Source organism: Sus scrofa, chromosome 2 (genome assembly GCF_000003025.6).
Source record: "Sus scrofa isolate TJ Tabasco breed Duroc chromosome 2, Sscrofa11.1, whole genome shotgun sequence".
NCBI classification, from domain to species: Eukaryota; Metazoa; Chordata; class Mammalia; order Artiodactyla; family Suidae; genus Sus; species Sus scrofa.
Window position 1 is genome coordinate 104,720,709 of NC_010444.4, and position 27,735 is coordinate 104,748,443.

Consider the following 27,735-nt stretch of genomic DNA (forward strand, 5'->3'; position numbering starts at 1 on the left):
CCTCTTCTGTGCCCAGCTCTGGTGTACAGAAAAGATCCACCCTTGAGCTTCTCAGTGATGCCAGATCCCTTCTCACCTGCACATTCCTCATGGCCTTGGGGATGAGACTTGATCTTCTAGTGGTTGTTCTGGCCTTATACAATGTATTCATTCCAGTATGTCCACTTCCCTGAGACTATTCCTTCCTCTATCATTATGTCAGGGAAATTCAAGAATTTACACTTTACCTAGCATACACCTTTGATTTTTCCACACACCTAACAGCCTCCCAGTAGTGAGTTCCCCATTCCATGCAGTCTTTTGCAAGGTATTAAATCACACATTCTTAGAAAGTATTACCAAGCAGATACATTCTTGCTTATCCTATCTTTATGCTAACTCCCTTAATCAACTTTGAAGCCTAATCTCAGAGATTCTTCACAGGTCTTATAGAGCGCTGTGACTCTTTCAAATATGCAAGTTAATCCTTGCCTCTTTCTTGGTGTGTACTCTCTGTCCCCTCATATAGGGCCAACATGTCCCCAGATGGGATATACTGAGATTTAACCCTTAGTATCAGACTGGCAGCTAAGAGAAGAGATGGGGCATTTCCTTGAAAGGATATGTATTGCATTTCTGGGAAGAGGCCTTCACCATGTCTTTGTACAGAGTTCTCCAGGGAAAGGTTGGCCACCCCTGGGAGTTCAGAGAAGTCTGCATAACCCAGATCATCAGAAGCATCCATCCAGTTATCTCCAAGTTAGGTATCTGGTTCCCAAGTGTGATACTGTGATTTATTTACAATAAGAAATACAATTTGGTCTTCATGTCATTTCTTGCATAGAGCTCCTAACCCTTGAAATTTCCTAAGTGGTAAGAGCAGTTAGGGTGGGTGCTTTACAGTATCTTTTTGGAAGGTACCTCAGGTTGGGTGCTGGTTGTCAGGAAAACCAACTATAAGATCAAAGGGTTGGAATTTTCAGGCATACCTCCTGACCTCTGGGTAAGGGAGAGAGACTGGAGATTGAGTTCAGTCATCAATGGACAATGAGTTCATCAGTCATGCCTATATAATGAAACCTCCATAAAAACCCAAAAGGGTGGAACTCAGAGAACTTTAGGTTAGTGAACACGTGACAATTTGGGGAGAATGGTGCACTAGAGAAGGCATAAAAATTCTATGACCTTTCCCCATGCCTTGCCCTATCTGCCTCTTTCACCTGGCTGTTTTTTTTTTTTTTTTTTTCCCACTGTACATCAAGGGGGTCAGGTTATCCTTAGATGTATACATTGCAATTACAGTTTTTTCCCCCACCCTTTCTTCTGTTGCAACATGAGTATCTAGACATAGTTCTCAATGCTATTCAGCAGGATCTCCTTGTAAATCTATTCTAGGTTGTGTCTGATAAGCCCAAGCTCCCGATCCCTCCCACTCCCTCCCCCTCCCAACAGGCAACCACAAGTCTCTTCTCCAAGTCCATGATTTTCTTTTCTGAGGAGATGTTCATTTGTGCTGGATATTAGATTCCAGTTATAAGTGATATCATATGGTATTTGTCTTTGTCTTTCTGGCTCATTTCACTCAGGATGAGATTCTCTAGTTCCATCCATGTTGCTGCAAATGGCATGATGTCATCCTTTTTTATGGCTGAGTAGTATTCCATTGTGTATATATACCACTTCTTCCGAATCCAATCCTCTGTCGATGGACATTTGGGTTGTTTCCACGTCCTGGCTATTGTGAATAGTGCTGCAATGAACATGCGGGTGCATGTGTCTCTTTTAAGTAGAGCTTTGTCCGGATAGATGCCCAAGAGTGGGATTGCAGGGTCATATGGAAGTTCTATGTATAGATTTCTAAGGTATCTCCAAACTGTTTTCCATAGTGGCTGTACCAGTTTACATTCCCACCAGCAGTGCAGGAGGGTTCCCTTTTCTCCACACCCCCTCCAGCACTTGTTATTTGTGGATTTATTAATGATGGCCATTCTGACTGGTGTGAGGTGGTATCTCATGGTAGTTTTGATTTGCATTTCTCTTATAATCAGCGATGTTGAGCATTTTTTCATGTGTTTGTTGGCCATCTGTATATCTTCTTTGGAGAAATGTCTATTCAGGTCTTTTGCCCATTTTCCATTGGTTGATTGGTTTTTTTGCTGTTGAGTTGTATAAGTTGCTTATATATTCTAGAGATTAAGCCCTTGTCAGTTGCATCATTTGAAACTATTTTCTCCCATTCTGTAAGTTGTCTTTTTGTTTTCTTTTTGGTTTCCTTTGCTGTGCAAAAGCTTTTCAGTTTGATGAGGTCCCATGGTTTTATTTTTGCTCTAGTTTCTATTGCTTTGGGAGACTGACCTGAGAAAATATTCATGATGTTGATGTCAGAGAGTGTTTTGCCTATGTTTTCTTCTAGGAGTTTGATGGTGTCCTGTCGTATATTTAGGTCTTTCAGCCATTTGGAGTTTATTTTTGTGCATGGTGTGAGGGTTTGTTCTAGTTTCATTGCTTTGCATGCAGCTGTCCAGGTTTCCCAGCAATGCTTGCTGAATAGACTTTCCTTTTTCCATTTTATGTTCTTGCCTCCCTTGTCAAAGATGAATTGACCATAGGTGTCCGGGTTTATTTCCGGATTCTCTGTTCTGTTCCATGGGTCTGTCTGTCTGTTTTGATACCAGTACCACACTGTTTTGATGACTGTGGCTTTGTAGTAGTTCTTGAAGTCTGGGAGAGTTATGCCTCCTGCTTGGTTTTTGTTTCTCAGGATTGCTTTGGCGATTCTGGGTCTTTTGTGGTTCCATATAAATGTTTGGATTGTTTGTTCTAGTTCTGTGAAAAATGTCCTGGGTAATTTGATAGGGATTGCATTGAATCTGTAGATTGCTTTGGGTAGGATGGCCATTTTCACAATATTGATTTTTCCAATCCAGGAACATGGAATATCTTTCCATTTCTTTACATCTTCTTTGATTTCTTTGATTAAAGTTTTATAGTTCTCGGCATATAGGTCCTTTACCTCTTTGGTCAGGTGTATTCCGAGGTATTTGATTTTGAGGTACAATTTTAAAAGGTGTCATATTTTTGTATTCCTTTTCTAATGTTTCATTGCTGGTATACAGAAATGCAACTGATTTCTGAATGTTAATCTTATATCCTGCCACTTTGCTGAATTTATTAATCAGTTCAAGGAGTTTTGGGTTTGAGTCCTTAGGGTTTTCTAGATATAGTATCATATCATCTGCATACAGTGACAGTTTGATCTCTTCTCCTCCTATATGGATGGACCTGGCTGTTCTTGAGTTATAACCTTTTATAATTAACTGATGATTGATCTAGCAATCAAAATGTTTCTCTGAGTTCTGTGAGCCACTCTAGCAAATTAATCAAACCCAAGGTTGGAGTGAAGAGGGCATTGGAACCTCCAATCTATAGCCTGGTTGGTCAAAACCACAAAATAACCTGGGCTTGCTGGGAGTTAGTATGGGAGGCAATCTCCCTTAACCTGTGAATCTGATACTTTCTGCAAGTAGACAGTATCAGAATTGAATTGAGTTGTAGAACATCCAATTGGTACCAGAAAATTGACTGCATGTATTAGGGAGAAAAAACCTCTACACGTTGAAATTGGTGACCAGAATCCTTACCACGTTTTCCCAAATAAGGTCCTGACCTTGGCAAAACAGACGTATATTGACTGATTATTTAGCATCTCTGGAATGTTATAACTATCAAGTCTCATGTCTACTTTTCACCAGTTATGGAGTGATTTAGGTCCTCTCCAAAGTTACATCTGCCAGCCAGGAAGAAAGCTCTTACCACACACCAGCCCTGCTGATGCCTTGATTTTGGACTTCTAATCTTCAGAACTTTGAGAAAATATATTTCTATTAAGTCATCCACTCTTGGGTATTCTGTTATGGCAGCCTGAACTAATAGATCACCCCTGCCTGCTCTTCTCCCGAACAGAAAGGGGCTTTTTGTAAGCTAGCAAAGTGTTACTGCCATTGTGGCTTAATGGAAACGAATCTGACTAGTATTCATGAGGATGCAAATTTGATCCCTAGCCTTGCTCACTGGGTTAGGGAGCTGCATTGCTGTGAGCTGTGGTATGGGTTAAAGACATGGCTCTGATCCTGCATTGCTGTGGCTATGGTGTAGGCAGGCAGCTGTAGCTCTGATTCCACCCCTAGCCTAGGAGCCTCCATATGCTGCAAGTGCGACCCTAAAAAAAAAAAAGTGTTAATTGTTAACCACCTACACTTTCCTGCTTTCTCTTTGCAAATTGTCAGATACAACCTAATACTAATGAGATAACTCCATCGTTCTTGAAGGAGTTGCTCTCCATGCATCTTTTAAATCCCAGAACCATTGCACCAAAAACGTCATTCCTATATGCCAAGACATTTTCCCAGAGCTTTACTGCTGGTATCTTCCACCTGACATTAGGCTCCCATCTTGTGCCAGAGATTATAAATGCTGCACATTCCACTTAGGACAAAGTCCTCTTTGTCAACCAGTTAAGGAGTGAGCTCTTCTCGAAACTCACCTTGCTGCCTGATTCCCTGAATTAATCTTAGTGCTTCTTGCATCAGTTCAAACCATCTTTGAACCAAAACACATTTTTTCGTCAAAATAGAATTTCTTGTTTTTTTTCTGACGATGCATTAGTGAGATAAATCTTTACCTGGTCCTTTGCAATGACTAGTGCAAATTGTGTGTAATGTTTCAGGACTGTGAGAATAGCTCTAGGAAATCTTTCTAAACTCAACGAAACAAATACAACCAGCTTTATGTCCATGCTATCTTAATTTTTTAATATGTAGTGGTTGAATTATTTTATATGATTTTGAATCTAAGAAGCAAGTATCAAATCACATGTAAAGATGTGACATGAATTACAGCCATCTAAAATCTATTATGCTTCACTTGCCCTTGAAATCAGGATCTTACTCCAATACTTTGAAAGTTGTTGGAATGGTGTTATGTTCAGTGTATTGTAAATAGCACACAATCAATTATTTTATTCCATGTTTTAAAAATCTTAGATCCCCCTCACCTGTCATCTTAAGGATACAAATGTCTGTTAGTCCTAGTAATATTTCAGTGGTTCCACTTTTAGCAACTTTCTCTGGTAATTACACCTAGATCGACCAACAAATTATTTTGTTGTGTTTTATGTAGTTCTTTAATTTATTGTTTATATTTCTTGGGTGCCTAAAGAATACCAGACACTTTGCAAATGCATGTGAATTCTAAAGTAAAATAGATTGACATAAACCTTTCTTTTTAACAATTAGACCAATCATAAAAAATAAATGAGTAAATAAAGGGAGGAATGAAGAAATTCACCCAAAAATATCAGATAATAACTGCTTTGCAAAGAATTAAAATTGGGTGGTAAAATGAAAAGTGATAGTGGACAGAGAGACTATTTTAAATATGTGGTCCAGGGATATATTCTCTAAAGGAGGCATTTAAGCTGCAATCTGAATAACTGGTATGGGGCAGCCACATGAAATTAAGGAGAACTGTGTTCCACATAGAGGGAACAGCTGGTACCAGGGCTCTGGAATGAAACAAACTTGAAGATTTTAAGGAAGAGAGGGAAGGCCAGCATGTGTGGAGTATATATTTACAAAGGAAATAGAGACACATGAGGTAGAAGAGCTTTCGTGTAGACTTCGTATTTTGAGATAGGCTTGGGGCTTTTTTTTTAATTTTTTTTTAATTTTATTTTCCAACTGTACAGCAAGGGGGTCAGGTTATCCTTAGATGTATACATTGCAATTACAGTTTTTTCCCCCCACCCTTTCTTCTGTTGCAACATGAGTATCTAGACATAGTTCTCAATGCTATTCAGCAGGATCTCCTTGTAAATCTATTCTAGGTTGTGTCTGATAAGCCCAAGCTCCCGATCCCTCCCACTCCCTCCCCCTCCCAACAGGCAACCACAAGTCTCTTCTCCAAGTCCATGATTTTCTTTTCTGAGGAGATGTTCATTTGTGCTGGATATTAGATTCCAGTTATAAGTGATATCATATGGTATTTGTCTTTGTCTTTCTGGCTCATTTCACTCAGGATGAGATTCTCTAGTTCCATCCATGTTGCTGCAAATGGCATGATGTCATCCTTTTTTATGGCTGAGTAGTATTCCATTGTGTATATATACCACTTCTTCCGAATCCAATCCTCTGTCGATGGACATTTGGGTTGTTTCCACGTCCTGGCTATTGTGAATAGTGCTGCAATGAACATGCGGGTGCATGTGTCTCTTTTAAGTAGAGCTTTGTCCGGATAGATGCCCAAGAGTGGGATTGCAGGGTCATATGGAAGTTCTATGTATAGATTTCTAAGGTATTTCCAAACTGTTCTCCATAGTGGCTGTACCAGTTTACATTCCCACCTTGGGGCTTTTATAGACAGTTAGAAATTTATCCTAGGTAAACTAAGGAGACACTGGAAGGTTTCTAAGCAAAAGAGTGGTATAAAATAGTTTATATTTCTAATTTGAAGGATTATTTTGTGGAGGTTCTTAAACATGGGATGAGTTTTAGATACTCACTGGCACTACTAAAAACAAAATATTAACAAAATCTTCAGACTACAAGAGAATAACTTCTAACCAAATACAGTACTTATTCATTCAGGCATATGAATAGAGTAAGTGGTAATAATCTATAAATTGTGTTGAATATCTAAACTATCATTAATGTATAATTAGCTTCTACTTTCCATATAAGAGAATTAGACTACATTGGTACTACATTAATCTTTCTTACTTAAAACCACTTTTAACCAGTACCAAAAGTTTATCTAGCTGTCTTTATTCCTTTATTTTCCATCATTTATCCATTTATCTTTTTTCCAAATTCGATGAGAAATTTTTAACTGATATATTATATAATATTGTGGGAGGAAAATAAAAGAAAAAAAAAGGGAAAGGAAAATAGAAATAGGACTAAAGATAAGCGACAAGTGACAAACTGTAAAATTAGGAGCCTAGCTTTATCTTACTTGCTAGCTAATTATTTTCAGGAATATGTGGGATTATGCAAACAAAGCATTTAGAAGCGAATTGAAAATAGTCCTTTGACTATCCTAGAAATAGATCCAAGAGCTAAATATAATTACTGTAGTGTAAAGCATGACAGTCCCAATGACATAGCTATTTATCAAGTTTAACATGGCAGATTGACTATAGACATTTATCTTTCCCCCCTCAAACAACTTTAACATGACAGTAAATAAATTTTTAAAAGCAAGTGGACAAAACAATGGAAAACATATTGGACAAGAAATTTCAACAATTTTTTGGAGGCCAGACGAAAGTCAGGAAGCTGATAGCAAATTAAGAAATCTTCAGAAATACCATTGTGAATAAGCTGGTTTAAACCACAGAAGGCCCAAGATTCAGATATATCAAATATATGAAGGATCAACACAAGTTCAGACTAAAAACAGACATTAAACACTGTATTAAAAATGGTTGGAGTTCTATCATTTTTCCTCCACCCCCGGTGGACTACTTACCCTCACCACCACCACATTCTCTCCAAAGTCTAGAGTCCTAGCAAAAGGTGGGAGGGAGAAATGGGATCTCGAAAAGTAAAAGAAGCAGTGACTGAAATATAACTGAAGAGTGGTATTCTCACCTTTTTCCTACCCAAGAAACTTGAACCAGAACCCTGGCAGCCAAGCACAACCCTGATGCAACAGACCAGTGGTCTCACTCACTGGAATAACTGAACAGTTCTGGATTTAAAACAAAAATGAAAACCATAGATATTATTTGGGGATACCTCAGAGAAGACAAACTGGTTTTCACTATAGAGATGCCTACTTTTGACATGCATCATCCGCATATTTAAGACTTGGTATTTGTTCCCTCACACTTAAATATGAACAGGGAGACCTGGCTTACTACAGATATGACCAAAACCTCCACATAAGACAGAATAAGAAAAGAAATGAAAATAAGAGAATTAAGATGAGATCAAGATAATGTAGGAAACAAAATTAAGGACCTTTTAATTAATATGCTGAAATAAGACAATATATTGTGTCTGTTAAAAAAGATGTTATTAAAAATAAGAAAAAAGAAAGGAAAAGGGCTTTTGAAAAATTGTATGGTGTATCTAAAATTTAAAAATTGCTTGTCTAAAAATCAAGTACAATTTCAAGAAAGCTAAACAAGAATTAAAAATAGATGGGTCTCATCGCTAATCCATTCCAAAGGCAATAGTTTGTATCTACTGTAGCACTGGAAACTATGTCTAGTCCTTATGATGGAGCATGATAATGTGCAAAAATAGAATGTGTATATATGTATGTGTAACTGAGTCACCATGCTGTACAATAGAAAAAAAATTGTATTGGGGAAATAACTATTAAAAATATATGGAAATGAAGAAAGAAAACATAAGCAAATTAAGAGAACCATTTTAGGAGGCTCAATTTCCAATCAATAGGAGTTCTTGAAAGAGAATGAACAAATAAAAATGAAGAGGAAAATTTTTTTTCTAAAAATAGTATTAGCATACAAGAAAATTTCCTAAATCATGAAGACAGTAGACTCCAAATTGAAAAGGCTAAGTGCTAGCACAACAAATTAAGAAGGTTAAAAGCTATTGCTGTAAAATTGTATGACACCAACATAGGAAGGAGAATATAAAAGCACACACATGCACGCGCGTGCACACACACACACACACACACACACACACACAAACACAGAGCAGTTGCAAACAGGATTTTAGGACTAGAATTGGAAGTTAAAAGACATTAAAATAACCTGTTCAAAGTCTGGAGGAAAATTATTTTCAAGCTAAAATTTAAAAGTTCACTTGTGGTATAGAATGAAGATATTTTCTGACACGTAAAATTACACTTTAACATTTAAGAATTCTTTCTTAGGAAGTATACTGTAAAAAGAGCATAAACCAAAAATAAAGATGCAATTCTTTTAAAAAGCATGCAAATAAGACCATGAAGAATAGAAGCTCCTAGATAACAGCAGTGTAACAAATGTTCACTGCAACAACTTCAGATTTAAACCAAAGGAGAGAGAGCTCTATAAGAGAGGGCTTGGGGGTAGGAGGAAATTAATTCTTAAACAAAGAAGTTATTATTCAAAAAGAGAAACTTGAGAAAATACTATAAAAGACAGTATAGGGTCATTTGAAAAAATTGGAATGTGGATTGAAATTACCTTAGAGAGATAACCTGACCCCCTTGCTGTACAGTGGGAAAATAAAAAAAATTATTTAAAAAAAAAAAAGAAAAGAAAAGAAATTACCTTAGAGAAGTGGAGTTCCCATTGTGGCGCAGTGGTTAATGAATCCGACTAGGAACCATGAGGTTGTGGGTTCGATCCCTGGCCTCGCTCAGTGGGTTAAGGATCCGGCATTGCCGTGAGCTTTGGTGTAGATTGCAGATTCGGCTCAGATCCCTTGTTGCTGTGGCTGTGGCGTAGGCTAGCAGCAACAGCTCCGATTCGACTCCTAGCCTGGAAACCTCCATATGCTGCCACGGGAGTGGCCCTAGAAAAAGGCAAAAAAAGACCAAAAAAAAAGAAAGAAATTTCCTTAGAGAAGTGAAAAATTTATGTTCCCACAAATACCAGCATACAAATATTCATAGCTCCTTTATTTATAATAGTCCAAGACTGGAAATAACATAAATGTACTTTAACAGGTGAATAGATTAACTGTGGCATATCCAAATACTATTCAGCAATAAAAAGAGTAAAGCTGATAGGCACAGAAACTGGGTGTCTCAAAGGCATTATACTCAATGGAAGAAACCAATCCCAAAACATTAGATACTACACGATTCCATTTAAATAACTTTCTTGAAAGGACAAAACTTTAGAAACAGAGAACAGATCAGTGGTCACTAAAAATTAGGATTGGGAATACAGTATGGGTATAAGGGCTAACACAAGGGCATTTGAGGTGGTTGATGGAACAGTTCTGTATGCTTATTGTGTTGGTGCCTACACAAATGTATAAATGTGATAAAAATTTCATGAAAGTAATACACCAAAAATTGCATGTGAAAGCTGACATTCAAATTAAGGTCTACAGTTAATTGTGTCATGTCATTATCAAGTTCTTGGTTTAGATCATTGCGTTAGATGTTATAATTAAGTCAGATGCAATCATTGGGTGAAGTTGAGGGACTGGAACACAAGGAGTCTATACTGCTTTTGAAGCTTGTATGTGACTCTAAAATTATTTCAAAATATAAAGTTTTGCTTATACTCATCTCAAGGACTATCCCCAGAGACTCACAGGAATCTTTATTTAGCAAGCTCTCTAAGAGTTTCTCCTGAGCAGTCACATTTGAAATTCTCTGGTATTTCTGGTACATGATGTCCAGAAAATTTCCTTTGGCAATGAAGACAACATCAGATTCTATGCAACTGTTTCCTATAACACCTATTATTGCAAATTGAAGGCACCATGCCAAAGTAAAAATAGCAAATATAGAAGGGGCCAAAGTGTACACTGTATCCCAGTGGTATGGCTAGGTTCCCAGATGCTTCAAAGATGCTTCAAATCTTTCAAGCAGCACACCATAAGAATTATTTCTTACCTTTAAATGTTTCATAAGATGTTTCATGTTGCCAATTAAGAGCAGATAAACATGATTTGATACTACACCAACTGGAGAGGAATGGGGATAACCTTTTAAGAATGTTACAGAAGATTTCTATTTGAAGAGTAAACCTCCTACCTTCAAAAGGAGATGGGCTGAAGGACAACCTGTGAAAAGGACCAAGATTTTACTAGAAAATCTATATAGATTGAGTAATTGAAGCTTAAGGCATTACTCTTAATTATAAGGAGTCTAAAATGTGGTTTAATATGAGTGAATATCAGTTCCAACACCTCTATATTTCTTAGTTAACATCAACTTTTATCATTTAAAATTTTTACTATCATGGAAAGAATGACTGGACTTCCTGTCATGGCTCAGCGGAAACAAATCTGACTAGCATCCATGAGGATGCAGATCTCGATCAGTGAGTAAAGGATTCAGTGTTGCTGTGAGCTGTGGTGTAGTTTGCAGACGCAGCTTGGATCTGGCGTTGATGTGGCTATGGCGTAGGCCAGCGGCTATAGCTCCAATTCAACCCCTTGCCTGGGAACCTCCATATGCCGCAAATGCGACCCTAAAAAGACAGACAGACAGACAGAAAGAGTCTAAATATTATGTGTTATTTGATTTACATATTAATTTCTTAACATGAAAATTAGATAGCTAATATTAGTTATAATCTTAGAACTTTAAGCATATACACTGTAAGAAGAAAATTTTTCTTTCAGTAGATCCCTTTTTAGTATCTCTGCTATTTGTCAGTTACTATGTTAAGTATTGAAACTTAAACATAAATAGCATATGCATATTGTTTCTTTCCTCAAGTATCTATTAGAATGAGAAAACATTGGACCAACCACTATGGGGTATTCATTGATTATAGTCAGATGATTCTTGATCTGAATCTTGAAAATTAAGTAATATTTAGCTAGATGAAGAAAAGGTGGATGTACATTGCAGGGAGAAGAAACTGTTTATGTGAATGCATGGAAGGATTCAATATGATGGTGTGTTCAGGTAATAGAAACTATATCTGAGGTAAAGGATGCATTTGGGTTTAGGTTTGCAAGTGGCATAATAACTACATGAAGTCAGGTCATGGTGAGGATCTCTATTATGGCAGTCAAGCGTGAAAGACCACCCTAAAAGTATTCAAGTGTTTTGAAAAGAGCACCAAGTAGTAGTGTTGACACTACTGTGCACATTGAAAAGCCATTTCTTTGTTAAAGTAGCTAAAATTAATTGTTTAAAATTCCCCAAATTGGTTATATTTCACCTACAGTCAAACCATTGGTATACAATAATTTGAATAAAATAAAAAGAATTCATGCATAGCCAAAACTCTGGTTGGTTGGTTTGTTTGATGGTTTGTTTTAAGTGTCCTTTGGGTTGGAAATACCATCTGGATCATTTCAAGCTTACCAGGCACCAAACACAGCACTGAAAAGCCTAAAGTCTGAAATATATAAACAAAAAAATCATAAAAGAGATTAGAAATCTTAAAAAAAAATTCCCTCTGGTAACATAGGTTGGCATTTTCTACACTGAACCTGGATTTTCTTACATTAAAATGTCATGTTACTTCCTAGAAGGGATAGTGTGAAGATTAACAAGATCACATTTTAAAGCTCTTTGAGTTCCTCAAAGAGTGAAGCATTACAAGGTGTAATGTTTGCTTTTTACTGCATAGTCATTTGAACCTCAGTTATGTGTGATATCAGAGCAAAGCAGCCCCAACTTCCTTTCAAAGTTCTTACCACCTGCATAAAATAAATGGAATTCAGTAAAAATGAGAATTGGTAATGTTTGAATTATTGAGCAAGAATTGTGCTAAATAACTGCATCCAGATTATTTCTAGATGTCTTGACAGACCTTAATACTATAGAAAAAGATTTTTACCCAGGTCAGGATAATGGAAGGATTTGCTCACTGATTATTTGTGTTGGGGGAGGAGAGGCATATTTTTGTAAGTAAAAGAAAATGTAAATTAAAAAATATTTTTTCTAAAATATGGGAACATCGATCATTTATTTTAGTCAATTTATATGGTCAATAATATGTATTCAATAGTCCTTAATACTAGCAATTCTGAGAAATTATAAAAAGCAGTAAATTCAACAAAACAGAGTCATTTGTTTCTTTCAAGAAACTTAATTGTTAACCTAATGATTAAGATATTATGGAGACAACTAGGTATGTATACAAACAATGGAAATATTACCCAGTGTTGTACTAATGACATTATTCATGAAGTCTGTATCAAAGGCCGTTAAGAATGAAGATTTGCTCTTTTTTCACTTCCATTCATTCATTTCAATAGCATGTATTAGTTATTACCTGACATAACTCCTCTTAAAAATGGGAAAATAGGCCATGCATTACAGTTCCTTTGTTCATTCAGACATATGTTGAGATCCAGACATTAGTGCAAATACAAAATAAAATAAGCCCTGTTCCATGTCCTTATTATTGTTTTTCAATACTGGTAGAGTCTGATACGTAATTATTTAATAAATTCATCATATATAAAAATTAGAATAGTAATTAAGATATGTAAATAACATAAGGAAGCTTAAATGCCAAGTCAGGAGTTAGCAAGTGTGGCTGAGTTTTAGAATGATCTAAAAATTTTTAGAATCCAGTACTCAGCTCTTCCTCTTACTTATTCCTTTTTTTTTTTTTTTTTTCCTTTTTTGGGCCTCACCTACGGCATATGGAAGTTCCCAGGATAGGGGTAGAATCGATCTGAGCTACAGCTGCCAGCCTATACCACAGCCACAACAACGCTAGACCTGAGCCATATCTGATGGCAACACAGGATACTTAACCCACTGAGTGAGCCAGGGATTGAATTCACATCCTCATGGTTCCTAGTTAGATTCATTTCCACTGTGCCACAATGGGAACTCCCCTCTTACCAATTCTGATTTAATTGGGCTCAAATGGAAAACTAGAGGTTTTTTTCTCCTTTTCCAACTTGCACTGATTTAATGTGTATCCGTGGTTGAAGCGGCCCCATTCCTATGCTAATCTGTTTGCTTAAACAATTAGGAAAGACAGGTAAAATATTGTGTTGAAATTGAGTTAGTTTCTGTAATTGACACAACACTTGTATATCAACTAACTCTAATAAAAAAAAATTGAAAGAAAAAGAAATTGAGATAGCTTCTGAGAAATTCCATAGAAGAAATCTCTTAGGATAGATATTACCAAAATTGAATGCAATATAGTAAATATAGTCTAACAATTCAGAGGAGAAGAGCTTTACATAATATCTGCTCATCCATGACCCCAAACCTCATACTAGGTAATACTGCAAAGTATGTCGATAGTTATTCCTGGCTCTCAGTCTCTGAATTCTTCTATTCAGAATTAACTAATCAGAGCTTCTAAGGAAAACTTTTGCCAAATTTTAAATTTGCAACAAGAATAATCATGCAAAGTGTTACTTACAAGGGGGTTACATTTAAAAGCAAACTGAAATTCTAGGCATCACCAAGAAGAGAAGAGATTCTCATGGCAGAATCAGATCTTGCTAGCCATTGAAATATTAGACTTGCTGCCACTAGTCTACACTGGCAGCACATACCATCAGGAAGCATAGTTCTGGAATTTGGGAATCTCACTCAGTTTTCTTAGTAATACAAAAAATAATAATAATATGAAAACACAAAGGTGCCTATGAGAGTTTTTCAAGTTCAGTGTTGGTGAACATTAGATTCACCATGTCATGCACCTCTGATGAGAGTACAGGTCAGGTAAAAGGTGATATTTCATTTAGCTAAACAAAGGGGGGATTAACAAATAAAACCTCAGGACCAAAATGCAATACATTGAAATTCTCAACCATAAACTATGAAAAGAAGCCTGAGACCAAAGTTTACAGTCTTGTAAAAATGTTTTCTCAGTAGTGTCACACCTCCATGTAATTTTTTTTTCCTGCACCCATGCCATATGGAAGTTCTCAGGCCAGGGATCAAATCTGAGCTGCAGTGGTGACCTATACCAAAGCTGCGGCAATGCCAGATCCTTAAGCCACTGAACCACAGTGGGAACTCCGCCATGTAATATTTTTAAGCATGCCCAGCAAGTTGGATTCAGCATGGTTGGAGAATTATATAGATGAATAGGTAAGTTTCTTCATCAATGGGGTTAAAATACACCTTTCCACTGCTTTTTGAAGCTTCTTGTCTTACATTCAAAGAGCTTGTTTAAGTCTCTCTAATTGATAAACATAAATACATCTTTAGAGTGTAACCAATAAGTTATAGATCTAGAATTATCATCAAACACCCACAAGATAAATTGGCTGTGTATCTGTAACCTGTTGATAACCTATCTTCTTGTTAGAGGTGTTAGAGCACATAGAGAATTATATAAACATATAAAAATAAAAGTTTAATTTTATTTATATCTAACATATTTAAGTAGTCAAAAGAAGTCTTTTAACTGTAGCTTTATTCATGGAAGAGATAATAAAGAATTACTTTTTTCAGTTTTGAGTTTTCAAAAATGACAAAGTAGATCACTACCTAAGTGAATTTGTTGTTGAATTGTATCATTGTTTATGGCTTTGGCTCCTATGAGGTGTTTATTGTTATTCCTAATCTACTGCTATGAAATTTTCAATGTTTGTATATCACTCATTAATAAGAAGTATTAATAACCCTTAATAAGAAGGCAGAATCACTACCAGTGAGATACTGGGAGTCCAAAAGTCAACTGGCCAAGCAGTTACAATCACATCAATCTCCAGATAACTCAGATCCTCTGTTTAAGGGTTTCTACCAGGTGAACTGGAACTAGTTAGTATATTTTATACACTATAGTATTTTATACTGTTTATACTATTTATAGTTGTTGTTATTGTTGTTGTTGGTTTAGGGCTACAGCCATAACATATAGAAGCTCCCAGGCTAAGGGTCAAATTGGAGCTGTAGCCGCTGGCCTCTGCCATAGCAACACAGGATCAGAGCTATGTCTGTGACCTACACCACAACTCATGGCAACCCGGATCCTTAACCTTCTGAGTGAGGCCAGGGATCGAACCTGCATCTTCATGGATACTAGTCGGGTTCATTAACTGCTGATCCACAATGGGAACGCCCTAGTATAGTATATTTAGCAAGAGTATCGGTACCTCAAAAATACTCAGGAAATAACAGTAATGAGTAAGAGAACAACCAGAAACATAGGGGCTCCTTTTTGTTAGGCTAGGTGTAAACTATAGACAGCATCTGGTAGCAGCAAAGAAAGATAATCTGTACTTTCCCTGAAAGATAGCAAGGACCTTTGTCCTCCTCTTAGTTATAGATTTCACTCTTGCCATCACTGTTTTAGATTTTACTCTAAAGACAGAGATTGCCATAAATGTATATATTTTCTGAAACAAAGGGCAGAAATCAGTATTTCTCTATGGAGACAATGTCACCATGTTAACCCAAACCCCCTTCTGAAAAGGGCAAGAGTGTTTTCTCAGACTGCTGATGAAATCCATTTTGCCTAATTTTCACAAACAAAGAATGTAATGGTTTCATTTCCCTGACAACACCATTAACTGTGGCTGGCCTTCATCTTTTGTCCTCTGATCTGTGTCCAAGCAACAATACAACTACTCAAATTAATCTTTGCATCCAATGGGCAAACATAAGGAAGGTTGAGAAAGGTGTTGCTCTGGTCATCAGTGTCATGTCTTTCACGAAGGATTTCAGAGATAAGACAAGCTATGTGTTTTAGTCTGTTCAGGCTCTATGACAAAATACCACAGACTGGATGTCTTTCAAACAGAAATTTGCTTCTCACAGTTCTGGAGGTTGGAAGTACAAGACCATGGTTCTAGCATGATTGTGTGAGAGACCTCTTCGGTCTCCCAAACTTCTCATCTTATCTTCCTCTGGTGGAAAGGGCAAGGTGGTCTCTCTGGCCTCTTTAGAAGGGCAGAGTTATGAAGGAAGAGCAAGTAATGGAAGAACAGGGAGTGATTATCGTAGGCTTTGGCTACATTTGTAATATTTTGTTTCTTTCAAAAATGATGGAGCAAATATAACTAGTGGTATGTTTTTAATATTGTTATGTTATGATTTTTAAAATGTTTTTCTTTCATCTTCTCTGTATTTTAAGATCTCAAAAAATTAAGAAAACAAGACTATTAACAAATCACATGCCCATTGTGCTTTCTGTTTTTGCAGGACATGATTGCAATTAGAATACCCATCTTTGTTGTCCAATTAGGAGTTTGCATCAAAGAAATTTTCATTGGGCACTAATCAATTCAAATCACAATTTTAATGGCACCAGTCACCCTGCTTTTAAATAAATACATTAATATTCAAATTCATGTGTAAGTGCCCCATATATCTGATTAACTAAAAGTAAGGAAACCCTCAATATATGCAGAACACCATTCATGTGCTCTAAAAAGCAAATAAAGAAGCTGAATAAATATATTATGAATTATATGTGTCTGTATTTTATGGAAATGAAGAAAAATTCCCTCAGGAAGAACCCAAATAATTAGCTGTCTTGATATTTTATAAGACATGGAGCAAAGCACCGTACCTGGCAAAGCAACACTAAGGATCAGAATAAGTGGATTCATTTATAATAATAAATTTTGAATACTATTTATATTATATATATGCATCACATATACCAACAACATGTGTATATTATTTCTTTGAGTACTGTGCTGTTTATAAGAACTTTCAAAGAAAGATCCTAAAATTATTGATGGCTGTTTACTTTTGGCCCATGAATCATTTCCTGAACATATTTTACAATTGCGATTCAGCTGGGCTTTTAAGTTATTTATTTATTTATGTTTCCTTTTTAAAATATCACCATTTCTGGTTTCAGATTATCCACAGGTGTGGCCTATCTCATGGGGTAATACCAGACACATCTGTTGATTTCTCCCAAAATGACAATAGCAACAATAGTGTGCTCACAAAATAAAAGCTAAAAGAGGGAGTCTTTGCAAAACACAACAGGGAAAATAATCCAAAATGAGAGAAATGAGATAACCAGCAGATGCTCCAGAATATGGAAGTCATCTGTAAGCGTTTAGTGGGATGGAGATTGCTGAAACAGTGCTCCATTTGCCAGACGCCTGAAATAGAGACAGATGAGCTATTCCTCTGAACTTCAACAACAGCGCCAGCTGAAAAAGCAGACCCTTTCTGCCAAGGGTCACTTGTTGAAACTGTTGACTGTAAATCAGACTTCTCTTTTTTTGGACTTACGGTACCCAGAAAATACAATCAAAATGTTCATACTTACGGTACCCAGAAACTATAATCAAAGTGTTATATGTGTACCTTACCTTGGGCACAATGACCATCATCCTTAGCTGCTCAAAGTCTATAGGGATGGGGAAAAATTGTTTGTATGTTTTGAGCAAAGTTATCTCTTTATGAAACCCACATGTTTTACACACTTTTTCTTACCTTCCTTTGATGAGTAAGAAATGCTCCCAAATGAAATAACTCAAAATTTCACCTGCATTGGTAAATAGTGGTAAGGATATTTAGGTCTGGAAATATTCATAAAAAGATCCTTTATGTATTTTTTTCCTCTCTAAAATACTGCTGTGGCATTACACTGTGTCTTCTAACCTGCTTGTAGAAAGGAATGTCTTTGAGTGAAGTGTACTATCTGGAATTTTTTTCCGTCATATTGTTTGGATCATGAGTCTGCTTTTTTACACTTGCTTCCAGGGTGTCTGAAACATTTAAAAATAACAGTGGGTAGTTAGAACTGCTCATGCTGGCAGTGGGTGCCTTATAGTTTGCCATCATATAAATGTCAATTTGCTTCTTTTATGGAGCTAAGCAGATATAAATCCCAGTAGCATAGGACTTCATAGTTTCCTTCATTTCTGTGTGTGGCCTGACCAGTCAACCCAGAATGTCTCTGTTCTTCTCCATCCTGTTTCACTCCATCGCTCTTTAACTTTTCCAAGTCTGCCAGTAGAGTTGGGAGATTTCTGGTGGGGTTAGGATATATTCTAGACGAGAAGTTATTACAGTGCAGTACCCAAAGCAACAGTATCACCTAGGAACTTTCTTGAAATATAGATTATTTACACCTCAGCTGCTAAATCAGAAACTCTGGGGTTAAGGTAATATGTGTTTTAACAAATCGTGCAGGCCATTCTGATCCACACTAAATTTTAAAAATTACTGGTATAGATTATAATGCCAAAATTTCTCCTAGTAACCCCATAAACCATCACCTTCAAAACTCTCCTGCAAGAATCTCCAGGGAATGCCTTCATTGTAAGAGCTTAAACACTCTAAGATGCTCTTTTTGCATCTAAATTATATTGGCCCCAAGATATAAGAGGAACCCCATCTAAATTAAACCTAGTATCAGTTTTTGGGAGAGGAGTTGTGGATTAATTTGCTTTAAGAATCAATCCTATGGCGTTCCCGTCGTGGGACAGTGGTTAACGAATCTGACTAGGAACCATGAGGTTGAGGGTTCAATCCCTGGCCTTGCTCAGTGGGTTGGGGATCTGGCGTTGCCATGAGCTAAGGTGTAGGTTGCAGGCGTGGCTTGGATCCCTCGTTGCTGTGGCTCTGGCATAGGCCCATGGCTACAGCTCCAATTGGACCCCTAGCCTGGGTTCCTCCATATGCTGTGGGAGCGGCCCTAGCAAAGGCAAAAAGACAAAAAAAAAAAGAAAAAAGAATTAATCCTAAATTGGAGTTCCCCAGTGGCCTAAGAGGTTAAGGATCCCAGATTGTCACTGCTGTGGTTCAGGTCACTGTTGTGGTGCAATTTCTGTCTCTGGTCTGGGAACTTTAAGGCCACAGACATGGCCTTAAAAAAAAAAAAAATAGTCGTAGATCAACAAAACAGATCAGCTAAGTTCTAGCCCCAATGCCTTCTAAAAATGACACTCCTTTTATTTTCCTCTCCATTAATATACAACAAAAAGGAGACTTAAAAGCCTTGCAGAGTAACACTGCCATCTGTGCAGAAGACCATGCTCCAGTTGGCTGGTGAATGGATTATACCTACCAGTTGAGGTGTCCTTACTGGTGGATGAAAACAACTGATTCATTATTTAGATTTAAGTGTGACGTTCAACCAAGTGAGGCTTTACAGGATTTTTTTAGATTACATTCCAAAAGAACAGTAAAAATATTCATCTAAGGAACTGCAAAGTCAGTGTTTTATGACATCTAATCCAAAAACTTGTACCACTACAAACATAAAGAAAATATTAAAAGGAATTTTGTGGAGTGGTAAATTTTATGATTCACCTCAAAATAAATATACTGAACCTATATTAAAAAATAGATGACTCCGTATTCATTTTTGTTGTGCTTCTCAAAGGTATTATTAAAATGCATTGAGAATATTTCCTCAATGTCACTTATGCATAATCTTCAAAAGCCCCTCATTCCTTTCCCATGGAGAAATTACATTTTTTTTCTATTCTCCTTCATTAAGCCTGTTGCTCAGATAAGTGTCCTCCCTACACTACCTTTGCTCCTTCTGTTAACCTAGGTCAGAGAAAAATGAGAGACTAAAGTGAAGATGGCTTTAGGAAATGCCTAGAGTTAAAGATGTGTTCAATTATTAAAGTTAACCAGAAGCCTCTTTGCTGTCAAAATGGGGCCAAGATTTATTCTTTCTTTATGCAGTTCACCGTGAAGTATTTTTGGAAATGTATTTCAAAATGAAAATGCCATTTCATACTTGTATTTCTTATTTTTTAAGGGTTGAGAAGACCAAATTATTAATTGGCACTGCCCAGGATGCTAGCTGAGTTCTGGAGTTGGCGGTCCAAAGGTAAGTTCAGCCCATCTCAAGGCTCAGAACCATAGGTTCAAGCTGTTTCTTCCAGGACAACATGGCAGGTCTTTGGATCCCTGAAACTTTCATAGTGGGAGTCAGCTAAGCAGCAAAAAGTATTTCCAGCCTTCCATACTGACTGAAACACAACATACACTATTTCAACACTGAAATGATTCTCTTAATTATTAAATATACACTTGAATGGCTTCCATGTGCAGAGGTATCCTGAGTGCTATGAAAAAGTATGAGAGGAGTTCCCTTTGTGGCTCAGCAGAAACGAATCTGACTAGCATCCATGAGGATGCAGGTTCGATCCCTGGCTTTCTGCAGTGGGTTGAGGATCTGATGTTGCCATGAGCTGTGGTGTGGGTTGCAGATCTGGCTCGGATCCTGCATTGCTGTGGTTGTGGTGTGGTCTGGTGCCTACAACTCCGATTCAGTTCCTAGCCTGGGGGCCTCCAGGTGCCACAAGTGTGGCCCAAAAAAGAAAAAAAAAAAAAGAAAAAGGTATGAAAGACAAAAAAGTGTCCATCCCAGAAATAATCTGCAACTCAGCTGGAAAGGACAAACTGATGGGCATGAAATGGCATCAGAGTGCTACAGAGGAGTCCAGTCACTTCAGGTCAGAGTGTTGAGTTACATTTCTTTGACCTCAGCTCCATTTTCTCCATCCTTCAACTCTGGAAGTGCAAAAAGAGCAGACCACCCCACAGGCAACCATGTTAAGTATGCTGCTGAGATTCTGTTATCTGTAGGCTGGGAGATATTAATAAAACATGGACAAATGCAACAAGCATTAAAAAAATAGGGAATGCCTCATGTTTCAATTACTTTTGACAAAATAGTCTATGTCATACTCTGAGCTCAGAAATGCATGTCTTGTTGCAAATACAGAGACATTCCTTCCTGTAAATAAGCTGAACAGTCATGGTAGGAAAAAAAATTTGCAGGGAATTATCTATACCCTTACCTCCCACTCTAGAGGTAAATCAGGTACCAGACATTCTGCCTCTAAATAAAAAGTGAAGGTATTTATCATTCTTATTGTGATGGCTTTTGAAAATAATATTTATTCTCTTTAGCTCTTTAGATCCAAAATTCAGGGCATTTCCATAAGTTATGTGGTGGGGGGTGTATTTATAGTACCCATACATAGTATTTGGTTGCATTTTTAGTGACTGAAATTCCTGTTGTGAAATGAATGCTCCTCAGTGTGACATTACATCCTCTAACAATACACCATGGCATTTCCTGAACATAACATTATGTTCTGAACTTAGAGCTATGTGAACAAACTCACACCCAAAGAAAAACCAGCAAAGTGCCTGGCTTGCTTCCAGTTTCACTTTCCCTGTTGTTTTGTAGGAATGAAGAGTGATTTTGTAGTTGAAATTGAAAATCTCTTTTCCTGTGATTAGCTCTTTTTACCTGACAGAAATGAAGCCTGTGTCTTTCGGGCCTTGAAGTCTTCTGCCCCCAAACAAATTTCTACTCAAAAAGACATTCTCTGGAAATTTTAATGCATCTCAAGTTCTGGCTTATACTTTTCCATTTGAACTTACCTTGCTTTCCTGAATATGTAACTTCTTGCTAGAGTATGATAAATTCTCTTTTATCTCAGAGTTTCCCAAGGGGAAATGTACTGTCTTAGGATGTGACTGTGGAGCTTTTCAGAATGCGTACATAAGAGTTAAGATTAATCAGGAGGAGTACCCGTCATGGCTCAGCAGTTAACAAACCTGACTAGCGTCCATGAGGATTCAGGTTCAATCCCTGGCCCCACTCAGTGGGTTAAGGATCCGGCATTGCTGTGAGCTATAGTGTAAGTAACAGATGTGGCTCGGATCTGATGTTGGTGTGGCTGTGGCTGGCAGCTGTATCTCTGATTGGACCCCTAGCTTGGGAACCTCCATATGCCGCAGGTGCAGCACTAAAAAGACAAGAAAAAAAAAACAGTTAAGATTAATCAGATCTTTAAGTCAAAGTTCAAAATCAGGAATCTGGATTAATGTGAAAGTTGTTCTTTTGCTTCTTTTATATATTTAATTTTATTGACACAGAATAAAAAGCTATATAAGGGAAAAACCATTCTTGGTTTTTAAGTAAATTTTTAAACAAATTTTGCAACTTTAATTTTGCACTAAATATTTACAGAAGAAAATATTCATGTAAAGAATAATGAAGCTAAACTTTGGAGAATTATTTAGTAGAATCTTATTGGTGATTAACAGAATAGTTTTATGTTGGTATCATAAAAACTACCTCATATAGAGAAAGTAAACAATAGACAGAACTTTCTGGAAGTTTCATGGGTTGAGAAAAGAGCTCCATAAAAATTGACATAAATATGAATTTAAATTAGTGTCAATTGTTTAATCTCTGGTGTTATAAAAACATTGACATTGTTTCTGTTTTAGTAATTATACATGGAGTTAAATATATATTTTAAATTGAATTCTATTTAACAGAATTCATATTTGAAATTTTCCAAGATCTCTAAAGTTTAAAATTATTCAAATGTGATACTATACTTTAAAATCTCAATAAGATCAACTGCTTTGCAAAATATAAGTTCAGATAAAGATTTTCAAAAATTTCGGGCAAAAATACTAATTACTCACTTGTCCCTCCTACCTTCTCTCTTTAAATGTCCCTCTGCATCCTCACTCCCTCTCAGTGTTAAGTGTTTTTCTTTAAGCAGAAGATTCATAGTGGATTTTCATTTCTATTTTTATAGACTTCTTTGGTATTTCCAGTTATCTGAAGTGATGTCTTATAAGTTTCAGAGCAAAACAATTTTATATTGCCATTCCACTCCCCCAAATTAATTAATACCATTTAGTACTGAAACTGACAGCACTAAAGGCCTGAATCTAGCCAAAACACAGATTGGGACTTGAACCCATAGTTTTAAATTAGAATCACTTACCCTGTGTCTGGACTCAATAAAGTTCATGTTCTTCATGTCTTTGTGCAGAAGGAATTCAGGGAGAGAGAAAGTGATGGGCAAGAAATAGATTTATTAAGGTAGGACGCTCGTGAGAGGTGCAAGTAGGCAGGCACAGGAGCTCTGCCCTGAGGATCTGGTGGGCTACAGTTTTATCCTCCAAGTGGAGTGGGAGTCAGAAAAGACTGCCTCACCTCTTCCTTTATGGGAGTACTAGCTCCTCCTTGGTATCTAGTAAGGTGTTATTCAAATCAGCAGAAGAGAAGTCCTCAAATCCTGCCCTTGGTCTGAATCTGAATGCAGGCCTTATCCCATCCCCAACAAAACACAATGACTTGAAGCAATTCTCACACTTCCACTAGTCAACTAAGCCTGCCTTGTTCTGATGGCTTTTTGGAGCAATTTATTAACTTGCAGTGATCTCCCAAAGTCCCATAGATTTCCCTCTCTATCTATGATCCTTTTTTGGAACTTCTACAGCCACCTGTGCCTACTCCATTCCTATCGGTACCTTTAGAAATGAAGAGATAAATAGTAATTAAATCCAATATATTATAAATTTTTTAGACTTCCCTCCTCTTAAATAGGATATATTACTATTATTTAAACAACTTAAGGAATTAACTTAGAGTTGTTTGAAAATATGCTGAAAATTATAACTGAATCTATTGGCTTTTTGAAAGAAGAGCTTACCTGGGCCTCTTAACTCTTACCTCTATTAGCATATGTGCCATTTCTGGGCAATGTGTGCAGCTACAGAGCTTGGCAAAGTCTTACCCTGTAGAATAAAGCAGGAAGTTTAAAGGCAAATAATGCCTATGAATTTTCTTACTTTTTATATTATAAAAAGTTCAGCAATAATAGGTCCCTTTGCAATAAGGCCAGCTACAAGTGTCTATGGAAAAAATGTGCATGGCAGTCATCCTTCTTGTTTTTCCTAAAATGTCAGAAAATTCTAGAAACGTGACTCTAGAAGAGACCTTAAAAATCATCATTCCCTGGCATATAGCTTTCTAGGGAATATGAAAAGCATTATAAGGAGTTCCCATCATGGCTCAGCAGTTAACAAAACCAACTAGCATCCAAAGGTTGCAGGTTCAATCCCTGGCCTTGCTCAGTGGGTTAAGGATCCGGTATTGCCATGAGCTGTGGTGTAGGTCACAGACATGACTCGGATCTTGTGTTGCTGTATGCGATGTAGGCCGGTGGCTACAGCTCTGATTGGACCCCTAGCCTGGGAACCTCCATATGCTGTGGGTGTGGCCCTAAAAAGACAATAAAAAAGAAAAGCATTATAAAATAAGTGTCATTTGAGATAAAACTTGGAGGTTCACATAGGCTGGAAGGAAAGGGGGAAATAAATAGTCTAGGCCTCTTTTGGCCTGGAAGCCACCTCAGACGCTCTCATATATTCTTTATCATTCACTTCTGTGCCTTTGTTCAGGATGTTTATTCTTCAGCGTTACCTACCCCCACCTCTCCACCTGTACACTTCCTCCATTGATTGTGTATTGAATGGGTATCCCAGGTTAATGCACTCTAGAAATGTAAATAACTACATGCAAAGGTTGCACCCCATCTCTGCCTTCAGTGGACTCCCCCAACAAAATCTAGCACTGTTGCATATAGAGTAGTTGAGCAACATTCATTCATAAATGTTTAACAAACACCTACTAAGTGTGTAACTATGTTAGGAGGCAGAGGATATAGACAAAATTAATGTGGTCCCTCCATCCATGGAGTTTATAGATAATTAAATAAGCAATTGCAACTATCTGATGAGTGTTATGACTATGGATGCACATGATGCTATGGTAGTACAATGCAAGCATACCTGCCCAGATTAGGAGTGTTGGGGAAATGTCTCGGATCCTCGGTGTCAGAAAATGAGACACATGGACCTGGGGAGATCTCAATAAGGCTCTTTACTTCTGCAGAAGGGCATAGGTACTCAAAAAGCACACACAAAGAAGAAAAGACCCTCCCTATTTATCCCTAATGCAGGTGATGTACCTGTCCCCTTCTCAATGGTCAGGTCAGGGTGCACATTCTTCTTGGTTGGCTAATTTGAAACAAATTGTTACTGAGAAAAGAGGGAAAGAGGAGGGGTTTGCAGGAGGGTGTTTCAGCCAAAACCAGAGCAAAATGGAGTAACCAAGATTTCCTTTGACAGAAAAGACATTATGTTACTTTCCACAATTTCCCCCTTTCATTATTTATCAAATATTCTTTTCCTCAAACTTTTGGAGCAAGATTTGGCTCTCATGTTCTATTGTGTCCATCAGGAGGATATTGGCTTGGTGGGGAGGGGATTTCAGTTGCTTTGTTAGTGCAGTTTCTATTAATCTTTGAATAAGTCCCCTGACACAAGGAATTATACAATATGCAACTAAGACAAGGACACTAACTGTAACAATTAGTAAAGATTAAATTTATTAGTCCCTTACATTTTCCAAACCAATTTTCTAAAAGGTCTGTGAAGGAGTCATTAATACCAGATTTTTCTGAAAGCTCTTCTGCTAAGGTCATTAATCTGTGTAGGGCCTTGGTGATGGTACCATCTGAGGTGGTGTTAGGAATGAATGTACAGCACTGGATATCAATCATTACAGAGACTCCACCCTTTTCTGCCAGCATCATGTCTAAAGCAAGTCTATTTTTCCACACCATTTGACTAGTTGGCCCTAGCTGTTCAGCTATTTCTTTAATGGCATCTCTAGTGTAATTAGTGAATCTTTGTTGATTGTAATAGATGAAGTTTATCTAATCAAAGTTTTTGTTTATGGTTGGCCACCAAAAAAGAACAAATTAAAACCCAGCAGCTACCTGATTTTTTGCCCTAAATTTGTTTGGAACACCCTGTGGAATACCTATTGAGTCAATACAGACCTGGGAGGTCAAAGGACACCCCCCAATCAGGGGTGATGTCTCATTCTCTCAGGATTGGCTGAGTTTGAGATTGGGGCCTAAATGCAAGGGTGAAAGGGATGGCCAATTGTGCCAAAGTACAGGTGTTACTTTCATTTTCTGGAAGGATGCCCATTAGTGGACTCCCACAATACCACCAGACATCTGCCCAAGGCATTTGGAACTGGGATTTATTGTGTGGGGTGATGTAGGACCGGCTTTCACTGCACCTGGTCAGGTTGCCTAAGAAAGTTGCCTTGGCCTCTTGTCATTTTAGACACAAGGAGAAGTTGACATTTACATTTGGCTGGTAAACAGTTCTCTGGGGCTGACCCACAGAACTTTTGAGCTCAGGGAATAGCAGTGACAAAGTCCAACTGGACGTTTTTGTTTTTGTTTTTGTTTTCAAGCCATTTTGTCCTGGAAGAATGCCATCACACATTCAAGACCCTGTGGGTCTGATGACCATCCCAGAGGAAAGGGAACCACTTGTGCTCCAGTCTCCCTGTGGCACAAGCATAACAGGTGCCTTTGTGTAATGTGTCCACAGAATATTTTATCCACATTGACCAGGCATTTGTGTCCCCATATCCTGTTTTTATACTCATAGTCAGCCTTCCTCCAAAGGTGAGTTTTCTTTTTCCTTCAGTTAATAGGGCAGTGGTGGCTACTGACTGTATGTATTCAGTCATCCTCTGGCAACAGGGTCCAAGAGGCAGGAAATGAAGGCTACCAGCTGGTGGCTTCCCCCATGTTTCTGTGTGAGGACCCCTAGAGCCATTCCCTGGCCCATGTTTACAAATAAATGAAAAGGTTTTTCAAAAGGATGGTAGAGCCAGAGGAGAGGCGCCTGTCAGCACCTCTCTTAAATCCCTAATTGTTGTACCTCCTCCTGGCTCCATAGTAAGGGATCGGGGTCTTCCTCTACAAGCTTGGAAATAGTCCTTTTATATTATGTCTTTTTTAGTACGCATAGTCCCCTTGTTGCAGGTTTTGGGGCATCTGATCTTTGTCCAAAAATAGATTACTGAGATAAGCTTTAGAATCAAGCTTAGAATGTTCTTTTAGAAACTCAGTTAAACTTTGTAGCAATATAACATAATAGCAAAGAATTATCTAGGAAGTAAGTCTTAGTGATACTGACCACAATTAAAAGAATGAGATTAACAGGTTAAGCAAGTGTTCATTGAAACATCTCTTTCTCTTTAAAACTACTCTCATTATTATCAAATATTAGCCAAACCAAGACTAATTTATTTGCCAATTAAGTCTGGTGTCAACAACCTTGGCCTGATGATTTACATGAATAAAATTGATCATGTACTTTTTTTTTTAATTGGCTTTGTTAGAACTTTATAAGGAATCTTAGATTAAGCTTTTAAAAGGCATCTCAGGGCTGGGAAAGTCATGCCAAGGGTTTGCTTTTTTTTATTTTTATTTTACATGACTTTTTAATACTAAATCTTCTTTAAAGACCTCAGTGAATTCCTTCCCT

General features: G+C 37.4%; 1 long non-coding RNA gene across 2 annotated transcripts in view; it reads left to right on the top strand.

Annotated features, from left to right (window-relative positions):
* LOC106509506 overlaps nucleotides 1–27,735 on the top strand; it is a 997,952-nt gene that overhangs the window by 896,894 nt on the left and 73,323 nt on the right. For both annotated transcript variants that reach the window (XR_002342062.1, XR_002342063.1), the window contains one exon: nucleotides 20,309–20,380. This is a non-coding gene — a long non-coding RNA (uncharacterized LOC106509506). The remainder of the gene's footprint in view (nucleotides 1–20,308; nucleotides 20,381–27,735) is intronic.